A 10,160-nucleotide genomic window follows, 5' to 3' on the forward strand; every position below is an offset into this window, starting at 1 on the left:
GTGCATTGTAGAAAGAAATTAATGGCTTGGGCTATCTTTTAATTAGTTTTTTTTGCATTCCACTGTTGCTCAAAAACTGGCAAGACAGAAGGGTCAAGGTCAGAAGAAATTTATTACATTTTCATATCAATGCGGGGAAGAAATGTTTTGTGAAAAGTACTTTGTATCTGTATTTTTTTTTGAGGGGGGGGCAAAGTTTGGAAAGGGTAGAATGTTAAGAACTCATCAGAAAGCTGTTTTGCTTGCAGGATTGTAAATAAATTCACCGCATTCTCAAGTGTCAAGAAATTTGTGTTTGTCATGTCTAAATTAGCTAAGCTGACAGTGCTGCCTTCAAATGGGGCAATCTGGATGAGTTTTCACTTTCTATAAGACAAGACCTACATTGTTAACAGAATAATATGCTTTGTGCTGACTGATAGAAGGCGTGTGGCTGTTTTATTTGAATCTCATTTAAATTGAGTGCAAGAGATTGTTGGAAGATAGAGAGAGAAGTTGTATATGAAATAATAGACCCTCTTCTTTGTTAATGTCATATTATACTGTACCAGGGTTTTTCCTGCATAGACAGTTAAGCGCAGACCTCTGTTAAATTTGTTCCTGCCTCCTGCTCTCAACAAAATTCTGAGGTTGTCTCCACGGTAAACATTATTTTCTAACATGCGTTGCACTTTGTGGATTTCTGTCATTTGTTACTGCAGTTGCGTTATTAAACTGACTTGGTGTACAGCACAGCGCACTGGGGCTGCCAAACGTCCGGAGAGGAAGAAAAGAGCCGTCTGATTAGCTGAACTGAAGCGCTGGGGCCGCGACAGTGTTTCCGCTGGTAACGCCTTTGCCACACAGCAAAAAATAATCACTAAAGAAAAGAAAACTGCCTTTTTCTGTCATTCCATGTTTTATTTTAGTTTTATATCACCAGCAAACGTTTAAAAATGCCATTGCAAATGTCAGTCTGCATTTGTGAACACTGCTCTATGCACTTCTACATGTGACTGAACGGCGTCCTGTACAGCGACTACAAAGTCAGTGTGTGTTTTTTTTAATACCGGTAGTTCAATACAAAACCTACATCGGAAGACATGATACATACTTTATCCTCATGGATGAAGGCTTGTTACCTTCAACTAAACCTCTCTAAGACTGAACTCCTGGTCATTCCAGCCAAGCAATCCACCATAACATCAAACTACAAATTGACTCCTCATCTGTCACTCCAACCAGGGTAGTGAGAAACTTGGGTGTTGTGATTGATGACCAACTGTCCTTTTTTAGACCATATTGCTCTCGGTCTTTGCTCTATACAACATGTAATGGAAATTTGTCCTTCAAGTGAGTCTTCTGAAATAAAGAGTTCAATCCCGACGTCTTTTAAGGGTTTTATTTTTTGCAAAGGGTCAGACGTACAGAGCGCAAACAGTCTGCAGAATGTAAGAGAAAGAGCCAGTGAAGAAACAGTTGACTTTATACTGTAAGGGTATTACACAGCTATCTTAGGAAGGGAGTAGGGACCAACTGTCCTGAGATGAAGACGGTCCGATAAGGAACCCCTCTAATGAGCTACTCTCCCATGGGAACCTTCACCTAGCTGCAACATAATAAAATTATTAAACACTACACAGTGAAACAGGCCTACAATAATGCAGCATAAAAGGTAAAACAGTAAACACAGTAAAATATCAAATTTCCATCACAAACATAACAAAAATCAGGCCCTGCCTTACTCAGTATGCCACCCAGTTTCGGATACATGCCATGGTTCTCTCTCATACAGAGTGACTACTGGGTCTGCACCCATTTACCTAAACTCCATAATACAACCTTATGTTCCTTCTCGGCAGGGCTGCAATTTACGACTAATTTAGATAATCCATTATTCTATTGATTATTGAAACGAATACGAATCGCAAAATTACACATCTCGAATGTTAAACAGGACCGTTAATATAAAATAATTATTTGCTACTCTAACAATGAATTGACCAAAGGAAACCATATAGATTATATATTCGTTGGCAAAGAATGTAATAATGGATTTTTGTCAACTACGCCGATTAGTTGTTGCACCACTACTTCTCTGCCATCCCTACACACAAAGCAATCTCAGTCCCGGCTGTTCTCATCTGTAACACCAGAATGGTGGAACAAGCTACAACAAGCCATCAGAGCAGGGGCGTCCCCCCTCTAACTTGAAGAAGCTCTTGAAAACTCATTTCTTCCGGGAACACTTTCTCTTATAACACCTATAACCCCTAACCTCTAACATGCACTTCCCGTGCTCTTCTTCTGTCTCCTTACAGTTCTCTTGTATTGATTGCACTATTTTGTTAACTCTCACTTTTTTCCCTAGGTATTAAACCATTGATGCCATACATGCTATTAGCTCTTATTAGTATATTGCTGCTCTTACTGTATTGATGCTTTATTGATGCTTGTATGTTGTTCTTCAAATGTAAGTCGCTTTGGATAGAAGCGTCTGGCAAATGAGTAAATGGAAATGTACTGATAAAAGCAAATTAATTTAAATTAGGAAGTAAGAAACAAAATAACCATATAATATAAAAAATTAGTGATCTTGTAAAAGTGTGGGGAGGGGGGGACTACTTAAAACACAAATACTTAAAAAAAAAAATTGTATTCAGTATTTGTGGTCATGTTCTCAGTCAAACAGAGTTTAGCCATGACATGTGACATGCTTCAGTAACAACAGATATTACTAGGCCAATTACAGAAAGTTGCAGATGACTAGGCTACAAGAGGATCCCTGAACTATAAAAGAAACTAATAGCTTATATTTATTTTTTTACTTGATTTTAAGCAACTTGCTATTTATTTATTATAAATTTTTCTTTTACGTGATAATTGTCATTTTCTGCAATAATATAATTATTATAACTCCTAAAATATGTTGCTTGTTAAAAGTGTTTGCTTGGACCAGTTGAAGTCGCAGTGCACATGATCAGGATGGGACCACCTCTGCCTCATTTTGAGCCAGGAAAAACCACGAGTAACGGTCTCATTGTTCATCCACTCAGCTACCAGTTTAAAAGGTACAATTATTGTAGCTAAAACTGCAGTCTAATACAACAGCCCTGCAATAAATCCAACCTTTATAATGTTCAGTTTTTGTTAAATCCTTTTTTAAAGAGGTGTTGATTTAACTTAATGGTAATTTTTGAGGCTTTAGTGTTTGCTGCTGAATTATAATACGTTATACTGAGCACTTCTCTGTATAGCCCGTTATAATTTTTAATATTTACTCTAGCACTTGACTAAATATGGTTAGACTATGCGTGGACTCAGTATTAGAGCCACCTCTCTGTGTAATTGCAATTCACTTCAACAGCACCACAAATAGCATAGAAATTTCCATAAAATGGCAAGTGTAATGTTTTATTGCAGGGCTGTTGTATTAGATTGCATAAGTTTTAGCATGATATACCTAATAAACTGAAAGTTGAGTTTGTATTGTCCACAAACTCTTGTGCATACATAAATGTATGTTATTGTGTATGCTTGTGTCTTCAGTAGTAGTAGTCTTGTGTCTTTTTTTTTGGGACGATATACTTAAAGTTTTCTTTTAATTATTCTGTGTGAGCGTGCCGGATCAATTGTTGGCCTACAACAAGCCGACTCAGAACGGGTAGCTGAGCAATGCCAAGCTGCGTCAGCCCTAATCTGTCTCTCGACAGTCCAGCCTTATTTCGCAGCAGAATACTCATATTGATCTGTGCGCTTGTTACACAAATAAATAAATAAGTCAACTACACCGCACCTGAGTTCACAACCTGCCCTTGACAATACTCGGAGTGTGTGTAGTGAGAGATGTGGTGTAGAGGTGGAGGGGTTGCAGTTGTGCAGCAGGGGAGCAGAGAGTCAGAAAGGGTTCTGCATTGTTGATCCAGTGTGACATTGATAGACAGCAGCTGAAGGAAAGCTGATAGCCATGTTTGGCGTGCTGGTTTTTAAAGGACGGACGTGACTACCGATCCAAAGTTGACCGAGCATGAATTCAGCAGGCGATCGCCCCAAGTGGTTGTGCCGAACAGAGGTGAGGAAGGAAACTTTCACATATGACTTGGTTGACTTTCCATCTTTTCCACCATTATTATTCTCCCCTTGAACTACTTGTTTCTTCCAGAGTTATTTTTACATGTGCCTGCCTCTCTTTGTTGCACACAGCAATTCATGTTTGTTTCCTCTTTCTGCACCACCTCAGTCAGGACAAACAAAATTGTGAACAAATGTCAAACTTCCCTGTTGCATGGGTTGTCCATATTAAATGAAAATGTCTCTTCTAATCATGTGGCTGTGTAATCGGTAGTTTCGTAAGACTATGATTGTTTTAGTTGCAGCCCTTAGTGCAGCTTGGACTGTTGTGTCAAGTGTCTCTGCTTTCCTGCCAACAATGCACACAGGAAACATTGCACATAACTTTATAATCCATAAGAAATGCCTACTACGTTTAAGATCTTATCTATATAGTAGTTCTTCTAACTAGTCATTGCTTGCTGCTTTTTTCAATTTACCAAACAACAGTGACTGTGCCAGACCTGATGAGAGGTTTTACGCTAAATCCATTGATGCAAAAAGATTTTGCTTTTTAGTGAAATGAAAATTTTCCTTGACATGATGAGTTCTCTTCAGTTTCTCTATTCCGCACAGTGCTAGAAACTTTACCTTGGGACCCTGAGAGTCTTGGGGAGTACTTAGCATTGTGTCAAATCCTAACAAAAACAACATCAAATGCAGTTAGCGATCTCGCTACAGTAGGTCTCTGGTTAGCCTCACTTTTCAAAGTGCCACTTGACACTCTTTTGGGGGGCCTGCAGCAGCTGCTGTTTTTCCAAGCAAAACAGTGTAAGCCCAGCTAAAGAACCAACTAAAAGCCCCTGACGAATTAATCTTAAATGGGGACTGAAGGCCAGAAAAGCAACTGCTGCAGAGTTTGTGAAGTACTTTAGGCTGCCTTTCCTTATGCATTCAGCAGCCTCCATCTACTTACCTCTACACACGTTTAACAGCCTCAGAGGATAATACTAGGAAATGTTTATTGCTAAGAAGTGCCTCATATATTTGAACATGGACAGATAGCAACTGTTTAAATAGTCTATCCACTGAACTACAGTACAGAATAACCTCATATCCTAAATTGCGCCATTGTTTTTTTTTTTTTTTTTTTTTCTCTGGTCTGTGGACTTGATCCAGATTTATACTGCATACCACTGTGTTGTTTGGTGCTTCACGAGACTGGTCCTTGTTGGTGCTCCTCTCTCTGTTTCTTCTCAATCTTTTTAAGTATGTTTATGTGTTAGTGTGTGGTGTGTCTCACTTGGGACAAATTCTCTCTTCTTTGTGTTACTGTGATTCAATAATTAAAAAAAAGAAAAGAAAAACGACCTAAATATTTGACTACAGGGCTAAAGTGACTGGTCCCTCTTTCTTTTCTTTTTTTTCTCTCTCTGTAGGCGGACATTTTCGAAAGATGGAACAATCCACATATAATCGAAGGCTACTGTGTTTCATTGTCAGAGAACAGTGCCTGCAGTGCTGCTCTGTTCTCTGGGGACTTCTTATAAAGGCATGCCAGTGGGCAGATTAATGATGGTGAACTAGACAGTGATGTCTGCAGAGTGATGTAAAGTAAAGAAACAACATAAAATGAGAGACAGGTCACCGCGCCTCGCTAAGTGAGTTGTGTTTCTTCACGTTCGCTGAGCCCTGAGTTGTTGAGGACTAATTAATTCAAGAACAAATGTCCCCAAAGGCTGCAATTAATGATAAACTTATTAGACGTGATGGTGCCCATGAGGTCTGGATCTCATCGTGGTGTCCACGCTCCTGGTGGTGTTACTTACCCAGCTGTCACTTCAAATAAATTAAGAAAGGGAACAAAGTGTGTGTGTGTGTGTGTGCATGTAACCATGTATAAGTCCATTTTCCAAGACACAGTCAATCTTCAAATAGCCCTTCAGTCTATTTCTATCACTTGACATTTGACACGACTGTTAAGTTCTTATTGACACCATGGCCAGAACTGAGGTGAGGGGATATAAATGTAACATATAGACAAGTGGTGTGTGTGCTTTCTAATGGGTCTGTCGAAACTGAGGTCTCAGGAGAATGCACATCTTCCATACTGCCTTACAGAGACTGTCAATTCTGAAGAATGAGGGGTGATTCAGTGACCTCCTTACTTGCTAACTGTGTACTAGAACAGCTGCACCCAGGCCATTTACAATTTAGTTAAATTGTCCCCCTGAGCACAGTCACCCTACCTTGCCATACTAAACAGAAAAGTGTGCAGTGAGAGTATGTGCAAGCGTATGTGGGCAAGAGAGAAAGGAGAGATGGAGAGCCTGAGAAAAATGAGATATGAATCTCAATTCAGGCAGGCTTCGTTCAGGGTAGCCTCACGCCTCACCAGTTTCACTTCAGTTTTACATCCCCAGGGTTTAATACCTCTCACTACGCTGCCCCGCTCCGCTCTAATGATGCCAGGTGATGTCTGAGATGTAGAGGTGGTGTCAACAGATGTAAAGTCTGTTTATGTAGTACTTAAGACTGGTGATGATGTGACTTTTGGGTCTCAAAAGTTCCACCCACCATTCTCAAACACACCTTGAATTTACCCACTGAATTACTCAAGAGAACATAAAACTAATACCTCGCAGCTTCACGTTGTGGTTTTAAGTAATTTTATGTATTACCATAGTGAATGCAGCAATGCAGCGATAAAGTCAGCGTAACATTCCTGTGCATTCAGATGTACACATGGTTAACAAGTAAATGTGAGTCAGCATGAGCACTTTGCGATGAATCCAGCCTAAAGACAGAGGAAGGGGACACATAACGCTGACTCCAAAGGTGAGTCACTCCCCAGGGAGCCCCATGTTAAAATTTCTTTCACAGTAGAAATAAACATGTTTAAAGCCTGGTACAAAAAACTGTTTTGGACACTGGGCTTCACAACGGCTCTTCAGAAATCTACGGGTGACAGAGGCGGCAGGGGTCGGCAAATAAGTCTGGCATCGGGCCAAATTTTTTTCATGTCATTAGATGGCGGGCCAGGATATCTTCAATTGACCATTTATATTCCAACATTTACTGTGTGTTCGATTCGCTTGGTAGTTGGTAGTGCACCAGTGTGTACATCCCAGCGATTGGTCCACATCAACCTATGGACACTTATTTTCATGTCCCCAGTGTCTCCAGGCAGAGGAAATTCCTGCTTTTCTCATTCAGGGGAATCTGCAATCTCACGTTTTCTGATGGCTTTTTCAGAGGTGTGTCACTCAAGACAGTGACTCTTTTGAACTTCCTTCAGAACTTTTCAAAGTAAAAGCTCTCAGTTAAACACAACATAAAGGACTTAGCAAAAAACGTTATCGTGCTTTTATTATGTAGGCACAATCACTTAAGAAGAAGTAATTATGTGAGTAACTTTCGCTGTCATGACCAAGATCTGTTTCCGCACCAGCCACTGTAATTATTATTTTTTATTGCCGCTATCAAAGTAATCTGGCCGCTGGCCAGATATTATTGCTGGCAGGCCGCCAATATCCGACCACTGGTCTATGGTATTACCCCCACCAATGTAGCAAGTTATGTGAAGCTGGACTAATTAGTCATTCCCCGCTCCAGAGTAACACTGGGGTAACTTGAAAGTGACAGACCTCTGCCTGTAATGTATTGTATTGTACACATGGCTTTCCTGAGACATGTTTCTCTTTTTGTTTTATTCATCCATCAATACCTCACACAGACATAAAGGTCTTAAATTTAATATTCTAAAAAATAAGGCCTTAAAAGTATTAAATTTTATTTACAAAAGTCTTAAATTTTTTTTTTTGTCCTTTCGTAGGATTACATAAATGCCGCAACGTCATAAATAAATATTTTTTGTGTGTGTGACTTTACAATTTACTCCGTTTGGTGTGACTTGGGTGTTATATGGCAGTACAGGTAACGTTACTGTTTACGTCAGTGTTTAACTTTACTCTCTGGACTATGGAGTGTTGAGCACAAGCTCTGCCATCCAAGCTCTGGTGTGAGTCAGTTAGTTGTTTGGAAAGAAAAGAAAACGTCTCTGACGAGCTACTAATAAGCTAACATTCGTTCGTCCACTCAGAATGGGCAAGTGTCTGAAGTTCAGAAGACCAGCGATACGGACAAGTTGGCGGACGAGGCTAAGGGCAGTGGTGCAGAGGTTGGCATAACGCGCGGATCGGCATGCGAGTCAATCACACTATGGCGAGCGGTAACGAAACAGCAGAGCTGGAAGACCCGCCTACAGCTTCCTGGTCAGTTAACGTTACAACAGCAACAGAGAGACAGTTGTGTTTGAGACAAGGACTGGGTCTGTGTGTCGACGTTGTAGCACTATCGTAGGGTAATGTTATGTGAATGAAAACGTCCAACATGCTATCACACATTAAACTACATCAACCAGATGGACAAAACAAACCCTGAGCCCAACTCCTTATCCCCACTGCTTTCAAGCCAATACTAAACAAACTATATTTCAAGCAGAAATAAAAAAAATAAAATTTCAAAAACAGAACAGGATGAATAATCACTAAAGCAACTGGTATTTACATTAACATATTATATTACATTACATTATCTTATCTAGCCAAGGTGTAACTAATTGTAACAACTCATTCTGCACTATTTTTGTATTTTTGGTTTCACATCATAAGAGTTCTTAGTGTGAAAAATATTGTATTAATTTTGTTATGAGAGTACAAACACACCCCAAAAAGCTATTGTGTATTAGGTAGGTAGGTGCATTTATTGTCACAATATAACAGGTTATATAATGAAATTGAGCTTTGTAGCAGCTGAAACTTCTATATCTCTTCCCAGAAGGCAGCAGGTTGAACAGGCTGTGGCTGGGTGGGTACTGTCCTTTAGTATACTTTGGGCTCTGGTACCGATATCACTGATGCTTGGGAGATGGGTGCCAATGATCTTCTGAGCTTTTGTATTAGATATGAATGTGAGTATTATAATGAAATGTTTTATTAAATTCAGCTAACTTCGTAAATACTAATTTTCTCAGGCTTAAAATTCATACAAATTTTCTATTATAGTGGTATTAAAAAGGTCATAAAAAGTCTTACATTTAATGTACCCTGTTATTGCGTTGTTCAACAGTGTCAGTGTCACATCAGGTGAGTGTGGAGCATCCATCATCTGTCTAGAATCATGCCTGCTTTATGGGCAGTTGCACAGAGGTGTGAAAGTAAGGCAGGGTTTGAACGTCTCTTTTCTCATTCTTCACAAAGCTACTTTTGTCACTTTTTGTGTGAGTGCAATACCATCAGTGACTTTGAGGAGAATCTCTGTGTAATCCGTTTGTGCAATACATTCCGTCAAGACAACAAAGAAATGCAGAACGTTTTGGAAAGAGATCAGGAAGGCGTTAAATTTTTGATAATACTTCAATACAGACGTGGACAACTACAGTTTCAGGTTATCAGTATTATCACGGTATTGTAAAAATATGCCAAAAAATATTAAAATGTACTGATACACAAGTTTTTATATTGAAAACTACAAATACACTTGCCATTTTGTTTGCATAAAAAATGAAATGACAGCAAATACCTTTTGTAAACATGAAAATCATCTGTGCGCATTATCAAGATTTTATATTATATAGGTAATACAATGACCCTGTGGACAATTACATGAAAACATATAAGTCTTTAGAAAACAGTGAGCAATGATCCCAAAAACTGACATAAATACAGAGTAGTCTGTAAGCGTTTCTAGATATGCTGGTTGCTTGATTAAACTGTGTAATGTGTTATCATGTGCAGTGAACGAATAGACTCTGCCGACACACGACGCACACAGCAGCAGAACAACGTGTAGCGTTTTTACAGGAGCAGCTAATACTGAGAGCTTCAGTTTACACGCTGTTAGCAAGTCAGAGAGACAAACCAAAGCTAAAAGTTAACTCACCCTGCCTTCACAAGTTTCCTTCAGCACTCTCATGAAAACTAAAATACGACCAGACTTCAGAGTGACTGAAAAATCTCCGCAGCCTTTTCTTCCGCCGTGTTGTCATTGACCCAAACAAACCCACGTTGCATTCTGCGCATGCGCACCTGCTTCTGGGAGCAAGGTTATTATAGTTTTGGATTTTTCAT

The 10,160-nt window shown here is 39.5% G+C and overlaps 1 long non-coding RNA gene across 1 annotated transcript in view; it reads left to right on the forward strand.

The window, feature by feature from the left end:
- Positions 1-5,888, forward strand: part of LOC119900626 — a 54,880-nt gene extending 48,992 nt beyond the window's left edge. Inside the window, exons 2-4 of the long non-coding RNA XR_005444085.1 lie at positions 702-826; positions 3,972-4,051; positions 5,469-5,888. This is a non-coding gene — a long non-coding RNA (uncharacterized LOC119900626). The remainder of the gene's footprint in view (positions 1-701; positions 827-3,971; positions 4,052-5,468) is intronic.
- The last annotated feature ends 4,272 nt before the right edge of the window (positions 5,889-10,160 follow it).

Source organism: Micropterus salmoides, unplaced genomic scaffold (genome assembly GCF_014851395.1).
Source record: "Micropterus salmoides isolate LMB-PRFRI ecotype aquatic unplaced genomic scaffold, ASM1485139v1 Ms_hic_scaffold_13, whole genome shotgun sequence".
Classification (NCBI taxonomy): Eukaryota; Metazoa; Chordata; class Actinopteri; order Centrarchiformes; family Centrarchidae; genus Micropterus; species Micropterus salmoides.